We start from the raw sequence: 18,375 nt of genomic DNA on the forward strand, positions 1-18,375 counted from the left end.
CAGAGGCTATGAGTGCCGCGACTTCTTCCCACTGATGGCAGTTGTAGCTGGCCAACAGGGTGGTGGAGTTTGCAATCCTTGCTTGATAGGCGGACAGTGAGGCTACTTTCCTGCCGAAACCATACAGTTTTTTGCTCTCCTTGTCGGGAGGAGCTTCGGACGATGACAAGGGTGTTCCAGCCCTCTTACGAGTGTTAGTGACAACTAGGGAGTCTGGCTTCAGATGTCCTCTTATATAGAGAGGGTCAGACTGGGCTGCACTGAAAAGTTTTTCAACCCTGGGATTGACTGCTCTGGTGAGGTTCGGGTTCACCAGGGACGGGTCTATTCTTCGCTGAATGGACTTAAGGATAGGGATGATCTGGGCAACAGGCCTCCTTTCTCCCACTAACTCCTCTGCGAAGTCCCTCTCCTCCTGGACACTGTGGGTGTCAATATGGAAATGTTCTGCTGCACGTGCGAGAACCTCGTTTAGGAGGGGTTGGTTATCGACAGGGGAGTCGGTAACCGGGGCTTTGTTTTCTACCGGAGAATCTACCCTGTATGTTTCCGGATCTTCCTCTTCCTCTTCTTGGTCCTCATCATCCCCATAGTAGCCCGTCCCGGTTTGCTCTTCTACCATGCCAGATTCTTGGTCCTCACCAAAGGAAGCCTCTCCTTGATACAGTGAGTATGGTCTTGAGTATGGTTGTACCTCGAAGGGCTCTGTAGACCTCATCGGTGTTTCAAACCGGGGCTTCTTACTCGGGGGGATAGGATCATTAGAGCCTGAGGGTGTCGGCCCTTGTGGATCATACGAAAGGAAATGTTCTGGATTTTTATCGTAAAAATTAGCCAAAGAAGACATCCTTGACACAACCCTATCTATGTCTTCACTCGACCATTTTTTGGAACTGTGAATGACTCTCTCAGCAAGTCTCTGGGATTTATCTTGAGAAGATTTGCTGGTTTTAGACATATCAGCAGACCTGGTTTTGTCTGTCTGTTTAGGGGGAGTGGGGTGTTTCACAGGTGTAGAAGAGTGTAAAGGCTGCTTCTTCTGCTGTTTTCCCCCCTCCCCGTGAGTGGAAAAATGTTTTCCCTGTCCTTTAGTGGCTCCGGAGGTTTTCGACGCCTGGCGTCGAGGATCGGGGGTAAGGTCCCTGTCCTTCGAGCGTGGGGCCTCGCTGATTTTGACTGCGGGCTCCGACTCCTGGAGCGCGGCCTGGGGGTGGAAGTCGTCTTCGTCCTCCGAAGATCGAACTTCTGTTAGCCTAGGGAGCGAGGCACCCTTGGCAAGAGTGGATGATTGCCTGGAGTCATGCGGCGATCTCGATCGAGAGCGCCCAGAGGACACCGAATCGGACCGTTCTGTTTGTGCCTCTTCCCGAGCACTCGACGTCGTCGAGTCTCAGTTGGACTTTGTGTGTTTAGTGTGTGTGGTGTGTGAAGCGCTTGTGTCGCCGGGGGTCTTCCCCATAGCCGCCCTGCCGGATGACCTTCCGAGGTCGGGACTTGCGCTTGGCTGTCTTTCGACGCCGTAATGCCCTCGCCGTCCGAAAGTACGGCGTCGCTGCCGTCGCTGAAGGCGCCCTCCGCTGCCATGGCCGCTTGCCTGGCGTGGTGGGCCCAACGCTTCGTCGAACGGTCCTTAAGTGTCTTAGGTTTAAACCTACTACACGCTCTGCAGTTCGCTTCGGGGTGGTCCCTCGGCAAGCAGAGATTGCACGTGGCGTGCCTGTCGACCCAAGGGTATTTGCGATTGCACTTGGGGCAGAATTGAAAAGGGGTACCCTCCATACGCACCTTGAGGCAGCGGGCTGTTAAGTGTAGGAAATGTATAAGGTGTACCTATATACCAAGAGTGTAGAGTATGTACAACCCCCCACTCTCCTTACTTGCAGGGCCGAAGCCAGAGGCCTTCCAAGGCCCAGGCCGAGGCCAGAGGCCTTCCGAGGCCCAAATCCGTCGTGCAGCAGCCGACAGTCGATTTCTTCTCCAGCCGGCGTCGAGTGTCGAAGTTCGACTTTGGGAAGGGGAAGGATGTAAATAAATTAATATTTTAGCAAAAGTATGGCTAAGGCCAGGGGACTCCGCAAAATGCTTCCGACCAGTATGGCGGAAAAAAACAATCTGAGGATCCTAGACGCGTGAGGGATCTTGGGTACAGTGGACGTCACACTAGGGATAGTATTACTGGCACGCCCGGTGTCGATGCCCATTTTCGAGTTTCGAAAAAAAAAAATTGTAATACTCCGCAGCTTCCACTAGATGTCGGCCCATGCACAGCATGTGATCTAAGCAGATTCCACAAGCCTCAGAAATACATATGTTATTTAACTAAATACATACAAAAGTAATTGAAATTAATTAGAGTAATATTAATAGAATATTATATGTGTTTAGATCTTCACAGACACAACACTGAAGAAGCATCTAGCCAGTACACCAGTTCCAGATGAATAACCAGTAGAGAAGAGGTCTACATAGAATACCAGTGAAGATCTGCTTTTGTTTTGTTCTCCATTCCCTTTTCCCCTTGGGTTTGCCAGTTTAGTAATTATATCTTTTTGAGATTGTTGAATTGGCACATCTAGGGGGTCTGGTGGGCCAGCATCACTCCTGCAGGAAGATTCAAGATTGGACCATGACAATAGGACACAAAAGTGTCGGAATTTTTCCTATGGAAAATGTCTATATAAAACTTACCGAGGATTCCCAGCCTGACGACGGGGAATATTCTGAGCATGTGAATCCATGAAAGATCCAATGCTGGAGAATTGAGTGTTACTGTTATATTGCTGCCTTCTGAAGAAGGCTTACTCTGACTGATACATTAATAATTGGTTATTCAAGAAACCTTGGGTGTGAGAGTTTATTTGAATACTTGTCACTGTGAATCTCTGTGTAACTCCCTTACAGCTCACATTGACCCCTCTTGAGATAAGCCCGCTGCTCAACACGCTACCAAAACTGTGTAGTAAAGGGGTTCCATGTAATAATGTCGCCACAAAAATCTCGTCATTCAAAAATATCGCCGAAAAATTGTCGTTTTTTGTGGCGACTTTATTGCATGGAACATGCGGAGGACAACCCCGCAACCCCTAAACTTTTTTTTTTTTTTTAAACATTTTTTTTGCCCATGTCGCCATATATATGGTCACCCAAATAATATCGCCACAACATTTTCCCGGCGATATTATTTACGGTGACCATATATATGGCGATATTATTACCTGATACCAGTAAAGCTTATACCAAAGGTTGGGTTTCCTATTACCTGTAGTCAGGGTTGTTGTAGTGTTCCCAAAGGGTACTGCATACAATCTTGCCTAACAGCTCACCCCGCCCCCTCACGTACAGCTCGAGAGACACTCGGCGAGTGACGAGATCTATGATCGCCGATTTTCCCTGTGGGGTTTGCAGACTATTGTGGTTTCGGCCCAGCTAGTGTCACAGCACTTGTCTGGCATAAAATCTGGAGGGAGATGGGTGTTACAGACCCAAACCACAAAAACGCCCCCCTTTCAAATTGCATTCCCTCCCTACCACAGGTAGATGCCGGCTACCGTGGAGTTTAGATGTGACACAAATTCTGCACATTGGGATCATTGTCCTTGGGAGGTAACTTCATCCAGACCATTGATGTACCTGGATTGGTGCTTGGCAAGACTTCGCAATGGCTGCAATATGCGGGGCCTCCATAAAGCATGTAAGAAACTGTGGGATTGCTTCCCGGTGGAACCCGAGAACAATACTTTGCTGGGGTTTGTGGTAACTACATGCGACAGCTGCAGACATGGGTCGTCCTTATACCGTCTGATCCAGGTTCATTCCAAAACACCACACCATAATGCACAGGGTAGATGGGTTGTAGACCACCAACTAGAAGTAAACGACAATCTCTGGTCCGATATGTGTGCACAAACAGACAAGGTGTCGTACGACTCCTGATTCAGACTGCTACAACTAAAAGTGTTGCACCGGTATCACTATACCCCAGGACGACTCCATCTGTTCTCCCAGGAGGGCACTGGAGAATGCCCACAGTGTATGTTTCCTAATACTAAGTATTTTCATATGATCTGGGAAGGCCCCCAACTTACACCTTTCTGGAACGATGTATGTGTAACACTGTCTGAAATGATTTGTAAAACTGTTGCCCACTGCTCCTACTGTGCATGTTGCATATTTCCTACCCGTCCTTGGTTGTCATTTGTACGATTAGGTCTCCTCTTGGCCAAACCTTTATCTTGCTGTGATGTACAAGTGTGCACCCAAGCCCCCCTCCCCGAAGCCCCCCCTACATGGACCATTGGCTAAAGGATGCGGTGTGGGTTAACGACATGGAAGATCAGAGGGCGCATGTGCAACCACCCCAATATCGCCCTAGCGATATATGGTCTCCACTTAAGACATACCTCCTACGCACAATGTTAACATCTGATGTAACCAAAGCCACAGTCCACATGAGCTATACACTCGTGCTATCCAAACCCCCTGACACAAACTAAGTGATCCATCCTACGTTCCACTCATGTACCACCATTCAAAGTTTGATATTGCCTGAGCAAAAGTCCAACTGTTCTGACCTCTCTACCAGCAATGTTATCTCACTGTGTTGTGTCATGTGTTACCTAGAGTGCCAATAAAGAAAGTGTTAAGAAAACAACCAAAAAAAGGGAACCAGAAAAATGGTCTGAAGATCCCTTAGGCCCACACCAACACTCCACATGAATTCTGATCCTCTAAAATAATACAAACGCAAACATGATGAACAGTGACAGAGGGTAGGAAACATTTCAGAACCATCCCTAAGATTTGAGAAACAGTTACCTTAGCAATACACTTTGGAGACAAATATGTACAGAGTCACCAAAACTGGCCATTATGTAATAAATTCAAGAGTGAAGTGCAGAGCATGACTTTAAAGACGCATTAATTTATCAAGTCCTTAGATTCCAATTTTTGGTCTAGAACTCTGTGAACCCTTTGAACATCAATGAGAAACACAGTTGAGAATTTCCTCCAGAGAATCTCGATCCTGAACCATTGGACCTTTAACGAGTGTACATTTGCTATCTGGCCACCCCAGGACCCAGAGAGAAGTACTCACATTTGCAATTTTGGCAAAAGCAGCTCCAGCATAGCAAAGCAACCCAGTCAAATACGGCTTCATTCCTGAGGTGCAATTTACAGGATCCGGTGCCACAGGGTGTAAAGCAAGAGCCAGCTACAATCACCACGACTAAAGAAAGGAACAAACAGCCTTTCAATGCTGATGACCTTCAAGCCAGGAAAGAAAGATTGTGGGAAGATTAGGGAACCCTGCGAAGATGGCCCCTGAGCAGCTGTGTGGACAAGGATGGCAGCCCAACAGAAAATTATGACTAGACTACCGGAGGCACCTTTGGACATCCCAAGCACTAGACCAGGCAGAAGAGTTGTAATATCCCAGCACCCATTTAGGTCACAGCAGTGACCCAAAACCAAGCGAGGATCCAGGCAGTAAAGAGCAGGAAAGAGCAGTAAACAACCCAGAAAACAGTTCAAGCATAGAATGCAGCTCAGCCTAGCAAAAGGGAAAGGAGTAGGAGAATGCAGGAATCGCAGACTGGACCAGCAGAAGCAACAACAAAAAAAACGGATATACCCAAAACGCCATAGCCAGCCAATATGGCCACAAGGATTTTAAAAATATCCAACAGTAGGAATTGCAGGAAGATTCCTTCAGCAGGTCAGTAGACCGGCTCCTGCCAAGTTGCAGAACAGTAAGAGTACAATCAGTACTGTTTTCACTCACCCAATTACCTTCACGTGACATGCTCCAGGGGTGCTGTGAGTGGGCCTGCCTCAGCACAGGGTGGGTCCGTTTTTAAGCATCTGTCTGCAGGACCACATGGCTCTTGCACCGAGTTCGCTGCAAGAGCCCTTGTGCTTTGAACCTTTGATTTTGGCTCCGTCCTGAGGCTGCCATTTCCTGCACCAGTTCCAAGGCCTCTGCTCCCTACCCTTCAGCCCTGTAACCCTGTTGTTCCTTCCCTGCAGCCATGCTTCACTACCTGCAGTCCTGTGCTCTGTCTGCAGATTTTTTCCCACTGCCATGCAACCCTGTACACACTGCCTCCAGTTCCCCTGCTCCTCTGTCTGCAGTCCTCTGTTCCCTGCCTGCAGACCCTTGCTCTTTACCCTCAATTCTCTTGTTCCCCAGCCTGTAGTTCCTTACTCTGTACCCATAGTTTAACTGATTTAGCTTCCTAGATTCCAGTGCAGAGTTTCCTTGTTCTACGTCTGCAGTCCTGCCCTTGTTATCCCAGTCCAGAGTTACAGTTCTTGTGTTGCTGGTTACCGGCATGCAGTTCAGTCCTTGTTCTCCTAATGCAGTTTCAATCCTGAGTTTTCTTGTTCCTGCTCAATAGTAAAGTCTGCTTTTCCTTGATTCCAGTACTTAATTTACAGTCTGCCATTCCAGTGTCCAATACTCTTGCACTTAGCTTCTTGCCTTTGGTCTTTCTTCTTGTTGTCTGTCCTGAACATTGCTCACTTGGACTTCCTTTTCTTTCCAGGATATTTCTATTACTGTGTTGATCCTCACTTGTGCTCGTGTAATTTCTTTGTTCAGAGTTTGGCTGCTCGGTTTCCCAGCAGGCAACCTCCGACCCTTTCCTTTGTCGCATCTCAGTCTTGTCCATTGTGCCATACTTGTTAACAGGTTCCTGTTTTCAGGGGGCAGTCACTGTTCAGTTTCTGCTGGACCGGTACAGGCTTAAGTCTTGTGAGTATTATTTCATATTTCGTGCCACAGGGTCCAGACACAGACGCCCACTTCTGTTGCTCCTTTTCATGAGTATTCAGAGAGGGTCTGTAATAACAACCAGTTAAGAAGTTTAGAGTTCGCCCTAATGTGCCTGCACCCCAAGAGGGAACGCAATTTGTTTGTGTTGTTTGTATTCCCTGCCCCTTTCTGTTCACTACCTTTGTTGCCAGTCTGTAGTTATTGCCTATACTTCCTTGTCTGCAGTACTGTTTACACTATAACTCTTGTGCACTGTTTTTCCCTGGGCTTTAGGGTGTATCCTAGCAGAGGGAGTTGGAGGCAAAGGGTTAGATGACCAACCACACTGGTTGGTCAGTAGGGCTGACACTCATCCTATAACATTCCCACAGGAAGTGAGAGGATAGCCTAGGGTCCTACTGTTGAGATGGATTTTCCAAAATCAACCATGGGGGTGGATTTTTGGAGTCCACCCTTTTATGATGAATAGAGACACACTGAGGACTAGCCAAACCTATGTAGCAGAGCAGCAAGTCTTAGTCTCGGGGGGCTGTGAGTGAGCTAGGGCTACAATGAGGCCACACAGAACACCACCAATAGTTGGTTCCATGTGATAATTTCCCTGAAAAAAGGCAGTGTGTCAAAAAAGTTGCTGCAAAAAGACAGTGGTTTGCGGGGACATTATCACTGTGAATCTGAAACACCCCCGCAACCATTATTAAAAATAGAAAAATGTTGTTCACAAATTGTCACCATACATATTGTCGCTACAGCCTTTTCCCGGCGACTATATGTATGGCAACCATTTGTGTGGGGGTAATATTACCGGATACCCAATACTTCATTTTAGAGAAGCAAGTACAAATGATTTATTATGCCTCTAAAATACAAACTAGGCAAGTAAAACCTCTAGTTAAATATTGTCACACACCTACTATAAAACAAGATATATACATTCACCATTAGAAGAAAGCATATACTTCAATAACCAGGGAACCACATAAGTATTTAAATGCATGAAATTCAGTCAAGACACTTGGAATACCCACAGAACACCGCGCCCTAACATTAGAGTCCAAGCCTAAAATGGTTTAGGGACTTATGCCGTAAACTTGCCAGTCCCAAAGTTACACAGGTAGGTTTATGAAGAGATTTGGAGGAATCCTGTGGTTAGGATTGAAAAGTCTAAAAGGTAAGTAGAGTTCAGGTAAGTAAACTAACTCAACCACAGTCACCGGATTAGGCTTACGAAGGAATCCTTGATAAGGCCTCAAACGACCAAAGTCAGGAAAGAGTGGTTTAGTCATTAATAGTTACTCACCGTAGTACGTAACGTACTCTTAGTCCATAGTCTCCTTACAAGGGACGGGAGATGGAGCCTTTTTCACTAGAAAGAAACTGGTTTCCCTTTAAATTTAGAGGCGTGCAGGGGCGCGGTCCTGGGAGCATGCGCTCCCGACTCTGCCCACCGGCGCCACTACTCAGTCCCCATTGACACATCAACAATATTAAAATTGCCTAATGACAGTAGTATTAATAAGGGAATGGGGGGGGGCCTATGGAGGAAAGGGGGACAGTGGACTAGTAGTACATTAGTCACTACGGTGAGTAACCATTAATTACTCCTACGTCCCGTCCCCTTTGCTCCATACTGCATGGGCGATTTCAACTCTTTAAAAAAACAAGTTCCTTAGCACCGCCGGTCCGAAAGCCACGTCTGACTTGGAGCCAGCGTCCAAACAGTAGTGCTTGCAGGTGGCCGCCCTGCTGATGACCTGTCACAGGACCCATCTCTGAAATGAGACACCCGTTGCCTTGGCTCTGATAGCGTGGGCATGCATGTTAGCTGGAAGTGGTTTGTGCTGCCCTTCATAGGCATCCTTGATGGCTGAAAACATCCAACGTGGATGCCTGGTATCCGGCCCTTGACCGCCCCTCCCCCAAAGGTGACAAACGGAGCGTCCGACTGGCGGAAGTGGTCTAGATAGAATTTCAGAGACCATTTGAGCATTGTCCTTAGGGTCAGGGAAAACGTAGGTAACACCATCTGCTTATTTAGATGGAAAGAAGAGACTACTTTAGGTAGGAACACAGGGTGCATTCTCAGGACCTCCTTATCCTTGTGAAAAGTAGTGTAGGGTTCTGAAGCCGCCAGTGCCTGGATCTCGCAGACTCTACAAGCCAAGGTGAGGCCCACCAACAGAGCTGTTTTAATGGTGACCAGCCTGATGTCCACGGACGCCATTGGTTCGAAAGGTTTGTGCGTCAGGGCACCCAACACTAAATTGAGATCCAACACAAGGTGTGGCTTCTTGATGGGCGGGTAGAGCCTGGTAAGGCCTGCTAGAGGTCGTTTCACTACCGGGTTGTCAGCGGAGAAGACCTCTTCCTCAGAGTTCCTGTAGGCGCCGATGGCTGCCAAGTTTGTTTGTTTATTTGGTAATGCGAACCAAACCCTCGGGTAGCTGGGTGCAGCAGTTACAAGAAAAGCTTAATTACAAGATGAAAATGACAGGGCATAAACATAAAACAATTACAGAGCATATAATTTACAGTGCGTGATAAAGAAAAGTACATTAATAGGGTCAATAGTGTAATACAAATATTTGCAGTAATAGGGTCAATAGAATAATAATGCGCATGGGGTCACGCGGAAAGTCTTAAGGTCAGAAACGAAGTAGGTCGGGTGGGTGAGTGATTTCTTAGATGTCTTTGGTTCGAAGCCAGCGCAGCAAGTTGCGTCTAAATCTGGAGCATGGCTGTTCTACTCTAAGTGCCGTGGGGAGTCCGTTCCAGGAAAGGGCAGCTTTGACAGAGAAGCTACCTCCACCAGTTTTGGACAGCCTAAATCTAGGAATTTCTAAACGGAGATGGTTGGATGATCTAGTGTGGTGAGTGGGGACTTTTCTAGTCAGTCTGTCAGAAAGATAGGGAGGTGCAGCATTATTGAGGCATTTGAAGGTGAGGGATAACGTTTTGAGGAGTATCCGGTTGCCGATTTTTTGCCAGAGCTGGTCTCTTCTGATGTTGGAGATGTGTTCTCTGCGGGGTATATTAAGGGCTGGTCTCAGGGCATTATTTTGAAGTATTTGCATTTTATTTAGGATATTTTTGTTAGCGCCTACGTAGAGGGCATTGCAATAGTCTAGCTTAGACATTATTAGTGCATTGGCAAGTGTGATGCAGCTAGCTTTAGATAAAAAGGGTCTGCAGGCCCTGATCAATTTACAAGTATAAGCTGTAGATGAGGCCATAGAGATGACTTGTTTTTTTAGTGATAATGTAGAATCAAGGCAGAAACCTAATGTTTTTACCTCGGTTACTACTTTAATTACATTGACATCGAGGTTGAATGCGGCGTAGTTGGGGCTGAGGTTTTTTTAGGTTGAAGTCAGAACCCAGAATCAGGATCTCAGTTTTGTCATCGTTCAGGAAGAGGCCATGTGAGGCCATCCATGCCTGAATGAGGAGGTAAATTCCTGTTTACCAGAGCCGTGTCTTCGGCGAAATTGCCAGAGAGGGGTATGAGGATCTGGGTGTCATCAGCATAATTAGTGTATGTGACACCCAACCTGTCAAGTTTGTCAAAGAGTGGCTTGGTAAATTGGTTATACATGGTCGGTGAGACGCATGAACCTTGTGGGACACCACAGGTAATTTGGATTGGGGCTGCTGAGGCTGAAGGGAAGAACACTCATCGTACGGTTAGCTAGGAAGGATTGTACCCAGGCTATAGCATCACTCGAGAAATGTGCAGCTGACGCTAGGTGTTTGCATAATACTGCATGATCCACCAGGTCAAAGGCTGCTGATAGGTCAAGGAGGAGTACCATAGCTGTTTTACCTTTGTCCTTCAACTCGTCAATTTCTGTCTTTAAATCAATTAGAGCCGTTTCAGTTCCGTGTTGTTGTCTGTATCCGGATTGGCGCGATCCTAGTAGAGAGTTAGCCTCGAGGTAGCTTTGGATTTGAAGGTAGGCTACTCTATCAATAATTTTAAGGAGGAATGTGACTGTTGTAATGGGTCTGTAATTAGTGATGATGGCCGGATCTAGGGTCTGTTTCTTAAGGAGAGGTAGTACGCAGGCCTCTTGGAGGTTGATTGGGACAGTGCACAACTTAAAGGAAGCATTAATTAGCTTGGAGATGAAGGGTGCTAAATCTCTAGCTCCATCCCTAATTATTTGTGCTGGGCAGCTATTGCCCTGGAAGTTGGAGGGCTTCAGTGATAGTATAACTTTTTCTGTATCCAGTATGGAGATATTCGAGAATCTGAAAGGGGTATCGATGTTAGGTGCTGCAATGGGTAGGGTGGGATGCGTCTCAGTGGAGCGCAGGGATGCTTTTTTTCTCAGCAATTTTAGTCTGCAGAGTGGCAATTTTATTAGATAACGCATTTTGGATGCTAGTGCACCATTGTTTATCTTTTGGGGTATTATCTGTGGGTGGAATAGGGTTTTCCATTTCACGCAGGATGGTGAAGAGCTCCTTGTTGTTGGAATTAGCCTTGGTGATTCTTTCATTGAACGTATTCTTTTTGGTGAGGATGATTTCATTCTTGTACATATTAGCGAAGTTGGTCAGTAGTGTTTTGTTCTCAGACGTAGGCGAGTGACGCCAAACAGCTTGGAGTTTCCTTTTATGGAGTCGTAGTTCTTTAAGCGGAGGTGTAAACCAAGTATTGAGGTGCGACTTTTGTTTGCTTTTGTGTAGTTTGACTGGTGCAATAGCGTCAAGGGCCTTGGTCATAGTGTCATTAAAGGTTTCTACTAGAGCGTTTGGGTTGGCGTTATTGGTGATTAAAGAGAGGATAGGTAGGAAGAGAGGAAGTAACTTTTCAACAGTGATGTCTTTATTACTTCTGGTTGGGAGTGGTGGTGCCATTTCCATGTTTTTTCTGCTTTTGGGGCGCTATTGACGACGAGAAACCAATAAGGTGGTGGTGGGTCCAATGTTGAGGGGTTATTTTGGTGATGGTGATAGAACAGTTCAAGTTGGCAACCCAGTCTAATATTCGCCCTTTTATGCGAGTAGGAGCAAGGACTTTTTGGGTCTGGCCATGTTCAGTCAAAATGGTTTCAATGGATTGGGCATGTTTATCCTCAGGATTATTGAAGCCTAAGTTGAGGTCCCCTAGCAGTAGGAGATGTGAGGTGAGGCGGCTGGAGAGGTCTTACTCGAAGGTGCCTATGGGACCAGGAGGTCTATAAACATGCCTGATGCATCATGGAGCCAGGATTCAGTAATAGCCAAGATGTCCAAGTCGTCAGTGGCGAGTATGTCTGCAATTTTGGTGGTATGTGCCATAAGTGATCTAGCGTTGATGAGGGCTCCTGAGATTGTCATTTTGTTCTGCCCTTGGAGAGTGGGGGGTCGTTTGGGATGGTTGGTTCTAATGTGGTTACGAGGAGCATGGGCGATGATGTGAGTTTGGGTTTTTTGTGCGGTTTCGGAGGTAAGTGTCGAGGATTTGAAGTCTGTGGCAAAGGTATTATGCTTGAGATGAGAGTTTAGGGACCTGATGCTATTAGCTTTGGGATTGTGGATCCGGGGTAGTCTTGCTCGGAGTCTCGGGTTTCTCTCCTGCGTGGTGCAGGGTATTAAATTAATGCAGGCCATTATTGTGAGGGCACAGAGAAGTGTCAGTCGGATATTAGTTAGATGAGTCTTTATAGTGTGCATAATGATGTTAGGCTAAAATATGTTATTCTACAGGAGGTGTGTAAAGCCAAATCGGGCCAGGGCAGTGGCAAATAGGGCAGGTGTAAAACGACTATACTGGCTTCCCTTAGTGAAGTAATACCTTGGGTAGTTCACATATGTTGTAATTGGCGGTGGGCTAGTCCCTCAAGGGAACAGTCTGGTGTAACTCAGCTGCCTAATGGTAAAGTACTAATGAGGGCTAGTGAGCAACTAACACAATATCACAGTATATTTGGCCAAATAGGCTAGTTCTGTTTTGGCATAGTACTGATCAGGGCTAGTGAACAACACACACAATAACACTGTATCACAATAATTTGGACACACAGGCCCGGGCAGGTTACTGTGGGATACTACAGCCAGTTGTCGGTGTGAATGATAGGTGGGGCAGTTCAGGTGGCTCAGAGGGCATGAAGCACACAACACTAATATAAGCACGAAGTGGGTGTCATGACAATTCACACAAGTAGGCAGCAAATATCAATTCACACAAGTAATCTGCAGGTATTAACAAAGGGGCTCATGGCAGTTCACACATGTTAACATCAAATATCAGGTAAGCCTCATGGAGGTAGGGTATCATATGCAGGGTTTTTGAGAGGACAGGGCACAACATTACAGCATAAAATAGGCAGGATTCCAAGTACAAGAGCAAAATCTTAGGTTCAAAAAAAGTAGGTGTGGCATGTGTCAATTTGCACCCCTGAGCGAGCGAGGTGCACAGAGAAGGAGAGCACATCATCCAATGTGCAAGTAAGGGGGTCGATCTGCTTATAGTCCACCCGATTACAGAACCTAATCCATTTACTCTTGTACTGGCTCCTAGTAGCCTTGCTCCTAGCGCCCTGAATGATGTCTAGGTTAGCCTGAGACAGGCTTAGATGCTTCAGTGTGACCTGCTCAGGAACCACGGTGCGAGGGCTAGCTTCTGCGGAGGGTGGTGGATGACCCTGCCCCCCTGCTGCGAGAGAAGGTGAGCTGGACCCCGAGGCAGGTGAATGGGCGGCCTGTCCGAGAGGCTGAGGAGCTCCGAGAATCATGGTCTGGCCGCCCACCATGGAGCTATCAGAATGACGCAGTGGTGACATGATTCTCTTATCTTGCAGATCACCCTTTGGACCAGGGGTGTGGGAGATAATGCATACGCTGTCATGCCGTTCCATTGTATCTGGAATGAGCCTCCCAGTGAGCCGGGGCCCTGACCCTGCCAGGACCCAAACTGCTGGCACTTCCTGTTGGACAAGGAGGCGAAGAGATCTACCTGGGGCTGCCTCCATCAGCAGAATATCCCAAGCAGGACTTGATCGTTCAGTTTCCATTCGTAATTGTCCGCTCCCAGTCTACTGAGTCTGTCCCCTTCCAGGTTGGACTACCCGGGAAGGTGGATGGCAATAAGGTAGATGTCGTTCTCCAGGGCCCATTCCCACATGCTGACCGCTAGGCTGCACAGCGGAGGGGACCTTGTGCCACCCTGCTTGTTGACATAGTACATGCTGGTGGAGCTGTCCATCTGGATGAGGACCACCTTGCCCCCAATGAGAGGGAGGAATGCTTTGAGGGCTAGCCAGATAGCTTTCAGCTCCAGCCAGTTGATGTAAGACTGCTGCTCCTGAAGGGACCAGACTCCATGCACACTGTGGCAGTCCAGCGTGGCCCCGCCCATCCTCAGGTTGACCACCATGTGAGGTCCAGGTGGAGAAAAGGAGGAATGCTGACAAGCTCCGCTTGGTAGCCCCGCTCCCGATTCCACAAGACTGCAAAGTGCAGCTGTAATCTCCTCATCTTGAGTCTTGTATGGGGTACTGCCAGTAGAACTGCTGCCATGGTACCCAATAAATCCTGGTACCACCAGGCCGAGGTCCCCGGTCGGCTGAGGAAGTGATTTGCGGCCACGTTGATGGCCTTCATCTTGTCCTCCGAGTGGAAAACTCTTGGGTCTTGTGCCCCAGATGAGGCCCAGAAAGATCAGGCTCTGAGTAGGCTGTAGCCGAGACTTCTTGTGGTCGATAGAAAATCCCAGCTCGTGGAGAGTGATCATCAGAGCAGAGGAAGTGTGACAAACCGCCTCTGGAGATCTCGCCCTGACGAGCCAGTCGGCTATGTATGGGTAGACGTGGTGGCCCTGAGGAGGGCCACCATTGCATTCATCAGTCTAGTAAATACCCCGGGGGCGGAGTTGGGGCCAAAGGGTAGAACCTTGTATTGGAAATGGTAGGCCATGATCCTGAACCACAGAAAGGAGCGATGAGGCTGCTAAATAGGGACGTGTAGATAAGCGTCCTTCAGATCCAGGGAGCACATCCAGTCTCCCCTGCCCAGTGTCTCTGCTATGGGTGCTGGCATCACCATCTTGAATTTTTGAAGAGGGAGGGAGAGGTTGAGGGTGGAGAGGTCCAATACAACTTTCAGGCCAGCCTGGTTCTTCTTTTGTATGGCGAAAATCCTGGAGTAGAAGACCCAAGCCTCGCTGGGAGGCTGGGACCTCTTGCACTGCTTGGCTCTCGACGAACAAACGAATTTCCGCCAACAGAGTTTCTGTCCTAATCTATGGGAGTGGAGGGGATGAGGGAGGAATCGGTAGATGGTACCCCGTGGACACTACAAATGGGATACAGGAGTCCGTGAACTTCTGACGCCAAAACTGTGTGTGATGGTCAAGCTTGCCCTCCACCGGAGACATGTGACCCGAAGGGGCGGGTCATGCCTTCTTTCCCTCTGAGGCTGTTGCGGAGGAAGGGGACTGAAAGAAGCCCTTGCTCCCCTCCTTTTGTTGTTTGCGCCGGTGCTGACGCGGAGAACGGTAAGGCTGTCTAGACCTCTTGGAAGCCCCGGAACCCGCCGAATGCCTGCCCCTTATCAGAGCGTTGATGCGACTGGGTGTACGGCTTGGGCGTGGCCTTCGTAGAGATGAAGACTTTGCATGTTTGGGAACTGATTTTCTTTTCATCTAGCTCCTCATCAGTGGTGGAGTGAAAGGTTGCCACCCTCGAATGGAAGGTCCAATATGCGTTCCTGGATGTCTGGGTTGAATTTAGTAGCCCAAAGTCAGGCAGTCCTTCTCATGTCCGTGGCGATGCATATTGCCCGGCCAGAGGTGTCAATGTGGGCCACGGTGGACTACATGATGTCCTGTGCAACCAATTTAGCCTCTGCCAGCCCCGCCTTAAAACATGCCTGGCTCTGCACCGGACGTTCTGGAAAGAAGTCGACTATTTCCCGCCAAAGCCTCTGGTTAACGGCTGCCAGCATGGCATCCGCATTGGATTGATGAAGGTGCAGCGAGGCATTGGAATAAAGCTTTTTTTCGTAAGACTCAAGATCTTCTCCTCCTTGCATAACAGCACTGAGGACGAGGTGGGCGAGGACAACTGAGGCTTTGAGTAGCGTGACGCCGCAGCAATCACTGAAGAGTGCGCTTGAGGGTGTGCCGACAGCAAGAGTGGATTCACCCTCAATTTGCCTATACTTGGCATCGATTGACAAGCTGGGCCGAGTGGGACGGAAGCCATCCCTTTTTGGCCAAGGCGAAAACGTCCTGCAATTTGGTAGAGACGGTAGTTTTGGACAGTGACAAAGTTTTCGACGGGGCAGCCGTCAATGAGGAGGTGGATGATTTTGCTGGTTTGTTGCCCGTCGAAGGAGTAGTTAACGAGACTCTTGACAACTATTTGTACCTGTGACTCAGATTAGTAGAGAGGACGTTGCTTCTCAGATGAGTGCATCGAAGACTAGGATGTCAATAGAAACATGGATTTGGTCGTCGCAGTAGTAGACGTAGCAGTCATGGAAAGAGTTATAAGCATCCCCTTTTAAGTTTCTTCCGCAGGGAAGGTTCTTCTTGTGATCTCCACCTCAGACATTGGGGTACGGACTATGGGTCTAGTAGAGGCATGACTGCGGGCCGAGGGCGAGTAAGAGGCCCAGGCACCCTCCTCCAGCCAAGTCACAAAACTGCAGTGACGGTCCTTCTGAGTCTTCCAAGATAAAGACTGGCAGATGGAGCAATGGTCCATATCGTGGTACGGACGAGGGCAATATATGCATTAGTCATGGTGGTCCTCCACATACACACTTTTTAGGTGACACTTCAGACAAGCCTTAAAATGGCTCTTCTTCACGTCTGTCATGGCAGTGAATGATTAAGACATGGATGGATGGAGCGAATGAGTAGGGCCTCAAACCTGTGAAGAGGACTTTACATGGTCAAGAAGATCGATGTTTGGGATCTTCACTGGCAATGGGTCCCCGTAGCTTGCAGTCACTAAAGTGACTGATGTTGAAGAAAGATGAGCATGTAAATCTATGAAAGATCCAATGCTGGAGAATAGTGATTTTACCCATAACAAATTAGCAAAAAGGCAAGTGGAATGAACTGTAAAAGTCAGCACAAGGAGTAAAAACAAAGCAAAAGGTTTGGGGGGGTCCATAGAGTATGGAGGGGAAGTTGCTCAAAAAGAAAACTTTCCTAACAACTTGTATTTATGAGGGGCAACAGAAGCTAAAAGTTCATTCCATTTAGACTCATTACAAGTCATAAAATAAGCAGTGTCACATAGGAATTCTGTAGGTTTGGTAATTAAATTGACACTTGTATAGCACAGCAATCTTTTCAAGTATTCTTCTTCAACGAAAGCACAGCTCACCCGGCATTCCTCGCTTGCCCTTGTGCTGCCATCTAACCTCCTTAATAGGTTCGCTGCAAGTTAAAAAGGCTAACGGAGAGGAATCATCTCCTCCACTCTGACAATTGCCCAAAGTGTGTGGGGGATTGACAGGAAAACCTTCTCTTTCAAATAACTGCAAACTAGCAGTAAATCGGGTTCATATTGCTGTAATACTATATCCTGCCTGGCCAGTATATGTGTTCACGTTATTATTTTAAAAACACAGTCTGCAATTCCCTTCCTAAAAATGTACGTTAGATAATGCATATATTCATTCTCTCCCTCTCCCTCCCTTCCCCCATGATGTTAAATACATTTTTTGTGGGAATGTTTTAAATGTTCCAAATTCACAGTAATTCTTTTGCAGTGAAAAATAGATCCCAGTATTTCCACTGTAAAACACTGCATGGTCTCCATCCTTTCCAGTAAAGTTTAGGTTAGTGTATCTAAATCTAACAGTGTCAACCAGATTTCATTTTGTTGGGGGAGGGTGCAGCATATTGGCGGGTGAACACTTTTGAAAATGTGCATGGCAAATGCTTTTGGGGGAAAACCTAGTTCTAAGACAAGCAGGTTGAATTCATCTGTGCAGCTGGAGCTCAAACTATAAGCTGATCGAACACTCCTTGACTTTCTGTCTCATCACCCCGTTGCTTTATACCGGCACCCTTGAAATGAGATGAATGCAAAACTACAATATTCCACCTAGGTTTCCTAGTTCTCTGTCGGCTATGCCATCCACTCTCCTTAATCGCTTATTTTCTATCCTCTTACATAACAAAGACACAAAGCTAACTAGACGTTTACGTGAAGTAGCGATCAAAAGATCTATAAAGTCTGCACATCTACAGATCTACTGCGATAGCAGACACACTAGTTAGCCTCCAGAGCTCACTTTACTCTACAATTATGATTGCATTGTATATTCGCACCTGCGGGAGGGAGCTGACCAATCCGGAAGCTGGGAACCGCAAGAAGAATCTGCAAGTAGCTGCTCGCATGTCATACCGGCCGCTACAACTCTGCCCAGCCTTCACCCTGTCTTTGGAAGCAGTGCCCCAGGCCAAGTCTCAATGGCACACCTTGATCCCCTGCCCATTCTCCTGAACACCACCATGCTCACATACTGGTTCTGGAAATATTTCCAAACTCAGACATATGGGACATTTTTTTTTTCTCCAAGGGAAGCATGAATTACGTCAGTCCTGGTTCCCTTAAAAACAAACTAAAAAAGTAACAGCACCCCCCGATGCT

At 47.4% G+C, this 18,375-nt stretch overlaps 1 protein-coding gene across 3 annotated transcripts in view; it reads right to left on the reverse strand.

The window, feature by feature from the left end:
* CUL9 (cullin 9) overlaps positions 1–18,375 on the reverse strand; it is a 1,917,728-nt gene that overhangs the window by 1,560,460 nt on the left and 338,893 nt on the right. The gene's annotated exons all lie outside the window — the stretch shown is intronic.

The sequence above is a fragment of the Ambystoma mexicanum genome, chromosome 4q (assembly GCF_040938575.1).
Source record: "Ambystoma mexicanum isolate Mex_15411 chromosome 4q, UKY_AmexF1_1, whole genome shotgun sequence".
Classification (NCBI taxonomy): domain Eukaryota; kingdom Metazoa; phylum Chordata; class Amphibia; order Caudata; family Ambystomatidae; genus Ambystoma; species Ambystoma mexicanum.